Here is a 10,868-nt window from a genome sequence, read left to right on the forward strand (position 1 = left end):
TGAGGCTGCTCCGAATTTCAAGATATGAAAATGATCTGTCTAATTTTCTCTCTTTTTCTGTCTCCGAATGGCATGCCAAAAACATATGTGATAACCATGGCGGAAGGCCCATCATGGATAATTGCAGAGCTTTCAGGAGAGTGGGGAGACCGCAGATTCAAACAGCGTCGCTCAGTGTGGTGGTTACAGTAAGTGGTTTGGTAGGTGGTGTCTGAGGAATTTCCTGCATGTGGAGGAATTCTAATAGCAGCAAAGGTTGAGATTTACTTGCTTGTTTACTTGTTTCCTTAAAGGGACAGGCTGCATCCTGCTGGGGATGGCTGCTGCCATCAAGGAGTGTCATTGCTATGGGGTGGGGGTGTTTGGTCTGGTCTAGATGGGTGCTACATGTCTAAGTTACATCCACATGAATGCCAGGTCAAAAAGTTTCCCAGCAGAACATTGAATTGTCACAAGATGCTCAATGTTATTTACTTCACCTGCCAGTGGTTTTAATGTTGTTGTTGTATAATACCTCTGTGTTAATGTGGTGTTTGTAGCAACATGTAACACAGAGTGGCTTGTTGTTTACTAGTGTGTAACAAGGGGGTGATGAAGTTGAACCCAACTTGAAGCAGTAATCATGACCTAATTCCCGCACAACCACAGGACACAGTTAAGCTGTCATCATCAACCCTTTATCTGACCAAGCAGCAACCTCCGGGGCTTAAAAACGTGCAGAAAATCTCCATGTTGAAATGTCCAACTTTACAGTATGGTTATGCACATCTACAGCCTGGAACAAAAACAGTTTTGAAGTCTGCATCTTATTTCCTGATCAGATTATACAATGGCTTAAAGATATCCAGAATAAAGGGCATGGTCACTTTGAGTAACAGGTGGGTGCCATTACAGGTTGGTATCTTTCTGCCTCAGCCCCACTAACACAAAGGCACTTCAACGATGGTGACGTCCAGAAACACCAAACTGAGCTTCACAACGGCACTTCAGAAATCCATATGGGTGACGGTCATCTTTATATACATGATCTGATGAGGAGAAAAAATATTGTACACACATTTTTGGTGAAATCAAATACTACTAAATAGAAAAATAATTACTGAACATTACCTGGTTACCACAAAGTGTGTCACGCAGAATTAACTTGTGGTGTCCATTGTCTTTTTCTGTTTCTGGGCTTTTGTGTTTGAGCGCCGTTACCATAAACTCAACGGTGCTCCAGCGCAACTGAGATAAACGCCTGTCTTCTCGGTAACGAGACAGCAATTTGTCACCTGACGCTGACACAGTAGCCTCCGTTAACCCTCATGGAATGATTAAATCTCTATGGAAACAGTTCCCTCTTACCTACCAGTACACAAAGCAGAATGCAGTGCACACATGCAAACACTGAAGCATTTAACATTTGAACCTGGGATGAAAATACACCCACACACAATTATTTTCATATCCAAATAAGGATATTTGTGGATTCTAAATCGCTTTGTGCACACTTACTTAATAGGAGCAAAGAAAGCTCAACAATATTTGCATCTAGTATACGTATCAATGCTGTCTTCTGCAAAGTAAATTGCTCTTTCATATACATAATGAGGTTTTCTTAATGTACTAGACAGCTGTCATTTCACCTGGGCTAGTCCTAAACTATTCTTTTTGCAGGATAAAGTTCAGTTCAGTGAGGCATGACGCATCATGTTTTCCCCTTCTGATATCTCCATCTTTGTCCAGCTCTGTAACATGAGAACATGCATCAGCATCGTAGCGTTAGATTTACAGAGGCATCTCATTTCAGTGCTGTCGCCATGATAGCCAGGATTAACAAAGGTCTGAAAAGGATGAGTCACTGCCATTGAATAAAAGCTAATTTGGGAGTTTAGCATAACTTTATGGAAAGATGTCTCAGTATTGTCACACTACAGAGAAAGAACCAAACGCACGATGAGTCAGAGAGCATGTGGACTGCAAGTAATATTATTACTTTTTCTATGACTCCGGTTTATTTGTGATTTATTTTAAGGTTAACTCCACCTCGGTATTTCTTTTGATTAAAAGAAAATTTTAGGTACGTAATAGAGTCACTTGAGCTAGTTACTTGACGCTGCTGATTGAAATTACGTGGTGTATGTTATTTGAGCGGTAAGACTTGCTGTCCCCATTTCCCTAAAACACTCATGTGAAACAAAAACAAAGGCTCAAGTGCCGGAGCGGTCATTTGCATGTTGTGTTTTCAGATGTTTCATTCATCTGCCGGGATGGTCATAACGCCTCTTCGATAATATGACCATCTGACTTTCATTTCTGCATTCTCTTTTCTGCGCGTCCCCAGACCAAATCCTGTGCTTTCAGCAAAAAGGAACGCTGGCATTGTGGTGGAAGTCAGACAGACACTTACACATGCAGCATTTCGAAACGAAAGTCATGTGAGGTTCCACACATCAAGGCATCTGATCACATCCCATGACCCTCTGGGTCAAACGTTAGATACAATCAGCAGATTTGTATTTATTTCTTTTCACTCACAGTTTTGTATTTGCCCTCAGTGTCAAAGTCACCTGGAGCCAGCAAAACAAACTGAAGGGGAACCCAGCTTTCTTTGTTGGTTTGTGGTAAAAACATTTGATGCGAAAATTGGATTTTAGAAGTGAATTCACAATCAGAGGAAAATGAACTGGGGTTAGTTCCTTTATCAAGTACTGATTCAATAGCTGCTATAATCTCCAACCAGATAAACTGAACGTTTTGTGCAGACCCACAGTGCTGTAGCTATCTAGAGTACCTACCGTCATAGCTAATGATTAACAGTGTAACCAGCTCTGGGAGTGTGTTTTTGCTGCATATTTTGGCCTTGGGTAATAATCTCTACACTATTATGAACACACAGTCCAGCTGAGCAATATGTTAAATACCATATCAGCATTTGCATTGACCGATACTGTAGTGTTATTTCCTGTTTAATCACCTGAGTAAGACGTCATCCAAGCATTTCTAACTTTACATTATTACAGCACAGTTGCCTCATTATGATTCATGTTCTCATTTAAAAAAACATTTTGTCAGTATTATTTGAAGGAATAGTGTTAATCTGCTAATGAGCTGACTATTTTGTGTCTTGTGACAGACTTTTCCATGTGAATTCTTCAACCTTTGATCCACCGCTATTGCTATTTATACATGTCAAATCATTTTGCCAGGGCTGTGTGAGGTCATGGTCTCTTCCCATCTTGCACTAACCTATCACTGGAGCCGTGGCATGGCATTTTTTTAAAGATGTGTTGGAACAGATCTGCTCTTACTGGAACACTAAAAGACCTACAGAGCCAAAGTACACTGACACACTTAGTTAACCTCATTAAACCTGACTGCGGAGATGTATGACCCAAGTGTCTTTTCTTAGCCTCTGGCACAGTTCATAAATATGTCGCTTCCTAAATGAAAAAATAAATATTTAAAAGGTTAAAGGTATGACTCTTGTAATGATTGACATCAGTCCTCTGTGATGTTGTATCACTGCTTATATATGTGTAATTGAATGGTCTGATCAGTGATATGTTTACTCCGTGGTCTAGGGTCACACAGATTTCCTCACATCAATCAGAGCAAAAGAGGGCTTAGATTGTGCAAGAGGAACGAACAGACGGATCCAAAGTCACAGGACCCAAGGACATCGCTGCCAGGATCTGGGCAAAGAGCTACAAAGCCGCTATTGTTGCTCCGAGAGGAAGCTCGAACAGACAAATGACAAAGAATTTCAACCCCTTACATCCAGCAGTTACTGTAGCAAAAGAAAAAAAACCCAACAAGTTGCTTTAATGATTATTGAATTTGAACTGTAAGGTTTGGAGGTACGATTCGATTAGTGTGCGTTCCTTCTCTGCAGCTCTATGCTTCCCAGGAAATCATTTCCAGTAACAGATGTCGGGTTATAGAGGCTGTATTCTGAGGAAAATACATGGAACACAAACCGAGTTACCAGCTTATTGTTTAACATCATTTCCATGCGTCATTTGGATTGTAGGCTCCATTGTACCAAAGGTGCTTCACTAGTCACTACCCCACATGATGTCATTTAGAGAAGAGCTTGTGAGCTACTTTTACTATGACCAAGTCAAAGTGATCTACATATATGTGTGTGTGTGTGTGTGTGTGTGTATATATACATTAATTATATATTATATATAATACATATATTGACCCACCTTGCAAAACTGCATGAACCTTTAAGGCACAATACAATTCAATACATTTATGGTCTCTTACCTTACTCTGATATGAATTGGAAGGCAAATACTAAGGGCCTGTCCACACAGAAACGCAAAAACGCAGAAACGCAGAAGTTTTGCATCGTTTTGGCCGATCGTCCACACGTATCCTGTAAACGCATAGCCCTAAAATGCACTTTTCTGAAAACGGGTCCCAGGGTGGAGAAATTCGCAAACGCACCTCTTGCGTTTCTGTGTAGACAGACAGAAACGGAGAAAACGATGATGTCATCGCCACACCCCCGAGCAGCCTTCCACCTCCCGCGAGACATCTCATAACAACATCAACAACAATGGCGGACTACATGCTAGTTTTCCTGCTGGAGAAGATATTGAGCCTATTAGGGTTACTAGGGCAAAATATCATGCTCCTGTGCCACAACGCTGAGCAAATAAGGCGATTTGTAAACAGCGCTCAAGATTTGTGCGCATGCTCCGCCTCTTCCTCTCCGTTTTTGGTGAATTTCTGAAACTGAAACAGCGCCACCTATAGGCCTGGAATATGAAGTAGCGTTTTCGGTCGTGCTGAAACGGATCTGTGTGGACGCGGATATTTCTTGAAACGATGCCATCGAAAACGGAGAGGGAAAAGATCGTTTTCGTACGTGTGGACGTGGCCTAAGACTATAACTACGCGTCGCAGCGACGGAGACCGGAAGAGCTGTGATTGGTCCGCTTGGTAGTAGCTATGTCCGCTTTAGTATTTCCAACTGCTTCTCCATCTCTGCAACTTTAGAATCAATTGTTTTGGATCAATAAAGATGGAACACATCGAGGAAAGGCTAACTGAGGAGGTTCGACGGTACAAACATTTGTATGATTTCGTCTTCAACCAGGGTTTGGGTGGGGTTGTTACAGAGCGAGCCAGACTGACGAGTGCACAAGTATGGCTCGCACCAGCGTCGGCTACTTTACGGTGTCCCGCACAGGCATAAACTCCGCTGTAACTACTTAGCTTGCTAGAGTTTGCGCATTTGACTGTGCATGCATTGGAGGGAGCTCAAACTGGCTGCCCGTCAGTCCGTCATTGTATTGTAGTGTCAAATGCCATAGTAAGGATGGATGATAGACTAACAACATTTTTATTTGAATGCTTCTGGTAATACCACTATATCTACCGGTCGATCACGATCATCGCATTGGGCACCTCTGATTTAGAGGAGATGACCTCAATTCCTGCTGTTATATTACTTTTAACTTTATGTTTGTGTGTCCATTATGGCAGCCTTGTGTATCCTGCGTACATTTACAGCAACAGTTTTTGTATCTTAAGACCATCAAACGTTTTTGCAAACAGACTTATAGACCAGGTCTGTCTGTAGCTGCATCTGTATGATGTGTCATTTCTGCTGCTGCTGCACAGTAGCAAATGGCAACAGATTTGTACCATTTTATTAGTGGAGTAGAAAACTGCAAACATAAATAGAAACCAAACTTGAGCCTGTTACATCTGTGCATGGTGGAAAATGTTGGAAAACAGCAGTAGTGACAGTGCTAGTGGTGTGATTTGTCCACTAGACATCAGTGGTCTGATCTCGCCAAGCATACTTTAACATATCTCAGGCCTTTCTGTGCTGTGTATATACATATAATCTTAGACGTGACTGTGAATCATTAGCACTAAAATATCTGATTTTGCATGCCTGCATGCCTGACCAAGTGAGTGTGACAGCTTGTGGCATTCATCATTCATCAGCTTCCACCAGTATTTTCCCATGACGGTGACCTGTTGCATACACATTTCTTTTTGCGTCCAGTCCTCCAGAGTGCTCTCTGTGTTTGTTTTATGTGGCAGTTACAGGAAGTGTCTATATTTGTCTGAGTATATGTGTGTGTGGATGAAGAAGAGTTAACTCCTTCCATAATCACCCAGAAGAACAATGTCTCTGCAGACCAGAGACATACCAGGAATTCCCCATCATAACTTTGAATTTCCCAAAGGCGTTTTACACCAATTTATTGTGATTTAAGTAAACTCTGCTGCCCTGTGTGATGTGAAGCTTCCTGTATTAGCAAGTTGTATTAATACAAGAATAATCTAGACATGATATGAAACCCTACAATGTTCAACATTATGCTGAAATACTCAATACAATGTCAGAAATACCAATGAAAAATAGTGTAACAATTTGAGTTTAAGAGAACCTATAGACAATCTGCATTTCTACTGAAATGTATAACAACTTGCAACTTGTCACGAAGTTGTCAGCCACCATTTTCACAGCTCTGATAGCATCATTTTCAGGCACATGAAGCTGCTCTTTTCAGAGAACACCACCTGCCAAATGCAAGAAAATAGAGAGATCTAGTAATTGGTTCTGTATGGTGAGCATGGTGGAGCATTTGGCAGCTACATAGGTAGATATTCCACTCAGATGTTGCTGAGAGAAATCAATTAAATGTCTTATTATTTCTAATTGTTATTTCATGACAGGGAATGTTATTAGCTAACAAGTGATTGGACAATGGTAGACTAACCCTATAACTAACCTCTTAAAATTAGCATTGTATGCCCTTGTAAAATAAAAATAAATAAAAGGTTTTTGAAAAGGTGCATTTTGAAATTAAATTAAAAAAGTCTTGCATGGAATTGAAATTAAAGTAGAAAATCTATCTAATCCATAAATCTGTCAGTGTGGACATAAGAATTTCAACAGGACACATATAAATAACGTGTTTAATTTGGCTCCAAGGTATTGTTTCTCTAATATTTGCTTTAGGATAGCACATGCTCAACATGTGGCCTACATCAGTTGGGCTCAATATGTTTCGTTTCTCGGCAAATGCGTGAACCGTTCTTCCTCAGGAAGTGACGACAGATGTGAAATCATGTCACAGATGGGTGTCTTGACTTCAGTGCAGGCTTCAAATTCTCGGCATTCGGCCGCAGAAAGTACAAACCACAAAATGCCTCATCTGCCCTTTGTCCATCCGTGTTAGGGGTTCAACACTGTATGAGATTTAACATTTTACGTTGTTATCACCTGTTGTCACCATAACAGTTTTGTTTTGTAAACACAGGTACTTCTGCTGCCAGCGCACACACACTATACTGAGACCAGTCAGACATTACTCAGCTCTGTCTTATTCACAATGAGTAGCTTTCTTTTTTTAGGGATGTCTGATTTATCATATCATATTGTCTTGTCCAAAAGTAACCCCTCGAGCAAAACGCAGTCTGTTCGTGAATTTAGATAGTCTGCAGTTATATCCCCTGAGTTAATAGATATATTATCAGATTTGTCACAGGTCGCCAGATAGAGAACTCAAACATCTCAGTTCAGTTTACGGTAAGAGCAATAAGAGGTTTATGGTTTATGTGTTGAAGGGAATCTATTGAATCTCTGTTTGTCTGACAGTTTCAACCGTTGAAGCACAGTTACTGATTACAACACTGAAGTCTTACTTAACTCCATCACTTATGGTGTCCGCCTTGCTTCACAGGTGTGTGTGTCATTTCAAATACAAAAACCCAAGTTTATGTGTGTTCTCATTTTAATGAAAATGTGAGTGTTAATTTTTCATGGAATACTTGTGGGGCTGTTTTGTAGGGCCCCTTTTGCTGGGCCACATAATGTTTTAAGTGGTTAAAACCCGTTAAGAGTTGGCTGTAATTGTAAAGTTTAGAATTAGATTTGTGTTAGTGTTAGGCTCTTAGTTGAGATGACAGCGGTTAGAGTTATTACCTAGGCAATGTATTATGTGAGTGGAACTTTCTATCAAAGACAGAAACACGAGATTTTGTGTCTGTGTGAGTGTGTGTCTAGCCTTGGCAGTGATCTGGACTCGGTTACCTGGAGCTGGAGGCTGTAATCACCTACATCATTTGGAAGGGAGTACTCACTGAACATACAGACAAATGCTCCTGGAACCCAACAACCAACACACACTGAGCGCCATGTCTTCCTGTCAGCTGCTACTGTGAACAGAATCACAGTGAGCAAACAATACACCATAAAAAGCCAGATAACAAAGGTTCAGCAGCGTGTTCGTCCCACTTTGATTGAACCTGATACACGAGCAGCTGGGTGGCAGCGGTAGCTACAAGTGCCAGCATGTGATGCCAGACACCCTTGGGTGATCGCATACACAGCACACAACGCCTCACTGACCACCTGAGACTCTGGGACACAGTCAGAGGAGACACCTGAGTCCTGGCTCTGTGCGGGCTACTTCACACCCGCTGCTCCGTGGTCATCCTACACTGTCTGGTCATTAAACTGGAGAAGCATCCTGCGCCCTGTTCTGATGACACAGTGATTGGTGGAGGGCTCTAATGTATATGAGGCAATTAACCTTAACCCACAGCAGGGGGGGACCATGCATCTTTTCACGTGCACGATAATGATCTGAAAGAAAAATGAGGATCTCGCTCTGTATTTTAATTACATTCTGGAGAACTAAATCATTATCTGTAGAAAATGGCATTTGATGTAAATCTTTCTTTACTTAATTTGTTGTAACAAACACATTCTCATGTTTTTCTTTTAGCAGTTTTATGTAAATCCAAAGATAAATCTTACATGTTCTTATTATTAGAACATGTAATGTACTTTGGAACATGTCATCTTTACAAGTGTATCACAGATGTATTGCTTCCTTTTTTTGAAGGCCTCTGTGTTTTCCTAAACCTGCAATGCATTTAATGTTCAGTTGCAAATTCATACATAATTGGTGCACTGTACGTGCGATCAACTCCGAATAAATGCTCCGAATAGAAGCTCTTGGGAATAAGCTAATCAATATCGGGTCCAGTTGATGGTTGGTTTCACGGAATAGATGCAAATTAAACTGACTTTTGCATGTTCACACATATTTGGCACTCTTAAATATGAGACTTGCTGTGTGTTTTACTGCAATGACCAGGAGATGAATGTTTACATGCTCCTTTGACCAGTTTAAAGAAGTAAAGCTAACTGTCAGGAATGATGAACTGATGGGAACAGCGCATGAAGGAGCAGCAAAGTTTATTTTGGATGCAGTTTCAAGGTTTACTTGTTTCCTTTGGCTTTCATTAGCAGTCTGCAGAGATGAACTAGGCAGAACTTTCTCAAATTAATAAGTTAGTTTGTACAACTCTGTTTATTGTTTCAAGGAGGTTTTATTTGCACCTTGGTGTAAACTGATCTGCAGTAGCAGTGACTATACTGTGTACAATTTATGTTCATTTCTTTTGGGATTTACTGCCAATGTATTGCACGCATTTGACCTCTTCTTCTCTACTTTACAGGAGGGCAGAGACAACTCACGGACAGAAAAATCTCACCTTAAAGAAGCATAACTTTCAGACTTCAGGAAGTGTGTTTGTGTGGTGTAACTGCATGTGAACCACAAGATGATTATGTATGAGTGCAGGGATGTCCATTGTTTCCATAAGGGGACCAGCTGTGGGTCTGTTACGCAGAAGAAAATAAAGCCTCCAGTCCTCCACACAGCAGACCCCCTACCTCCTGGGCCCTGTCATTAGGAGTCGACAGCCAGGGGACTGGCCTCCTGCTGTCTGGAGACCCCACGCCCATCACACACACACATACAGACACATATACTTCCAACGCCCAAATGCTGTCTGGACACTTCTTGTTTTCTTTCAACTGTGTTCAGCACAAATGCTGTTGGTTAAAGTGTTTAGTAAAAATAACAACATGGTGATCTGTTACTGGAAGAATCATGAATCAGCTCTCAGTCTGAGGATAAAACAAGCTAAACCAAACCCCGTCTCTCATACATATTCACCTAAACACAATAATATCATCATTGCAGACAAAGCACAACCACACGGCAACGGGGTGCCATATGTTCTTCAGAAAAATAATGCAGAAGCACCCAAAAACATGGTTCATCAGACCACACCACCTTCTTCCATTGCTGGGAGGTCCAGTTCTGATGCACACATGTCCATTGTAGGTTCTTTCTGCAGTGGACAGGGGTCAACGTGGACACCCTGACTGGTCTACAGCTACACAGCTCCATACAAAAGAAACAGTGATGCACTGTGTGTTTTGACACCTTTCTATCAGACCCAGCATAAAAATTTTCAGCAATTTAATCTATGGTAGCTCGTCTTTTAAATAGACCACACAGGCTGGTCTTCACTCCCCATGTGCATCAATGGGTACTGGTACTGACCACACTGGTACTGACTACTGCAGACTGGGAACACCCTACAAGAGCTGCAGTTTTAGAGACGCTCTAATCGTTTACCATCACAAGTTGGTCCTTGCCGTAGTCACTCGAATCTTTCCACATCATCTCTGATGACAAAATTGTCCACTTGCTGCCTGATATATTCCACCCACTGACAGGTGCCATGATAATGAGGTAAACAGTTTCAGCTTTGTTTTTCAGACATACCAAGACCTAGATGACTGACAACCTTCACTGACATTCATTCATACATCTTCTGTAACCGCTTATTCCTGTTAAGGGTCGCGGGGTCTGTTGGAGCCTATCCCAGCTGTCATCGGGCGAGAGGCAGGGTACACCCTGGACAGGTCGCCAGTCTATCGCAGGGCTAACACAGAGAGACAGACAACCATTCACACTCACACATGCACACCTACGGCCAATTTAGAATCACCAATTAATCTAATGAGCATGTCTTTGGACGAT

This window comes from Chelon labrosus (assembly GCF_963514085.1).
Source record: "Chelon labrosus genome assembly, chromosome: 15".
NCBI classification, from domain to species: domain Eukaryota; kingdom Metazoa; phylum Chordata; class Actinopteri; order Mugiliformes; family Mugilidae; genus Chelon; species Chelon labrosus.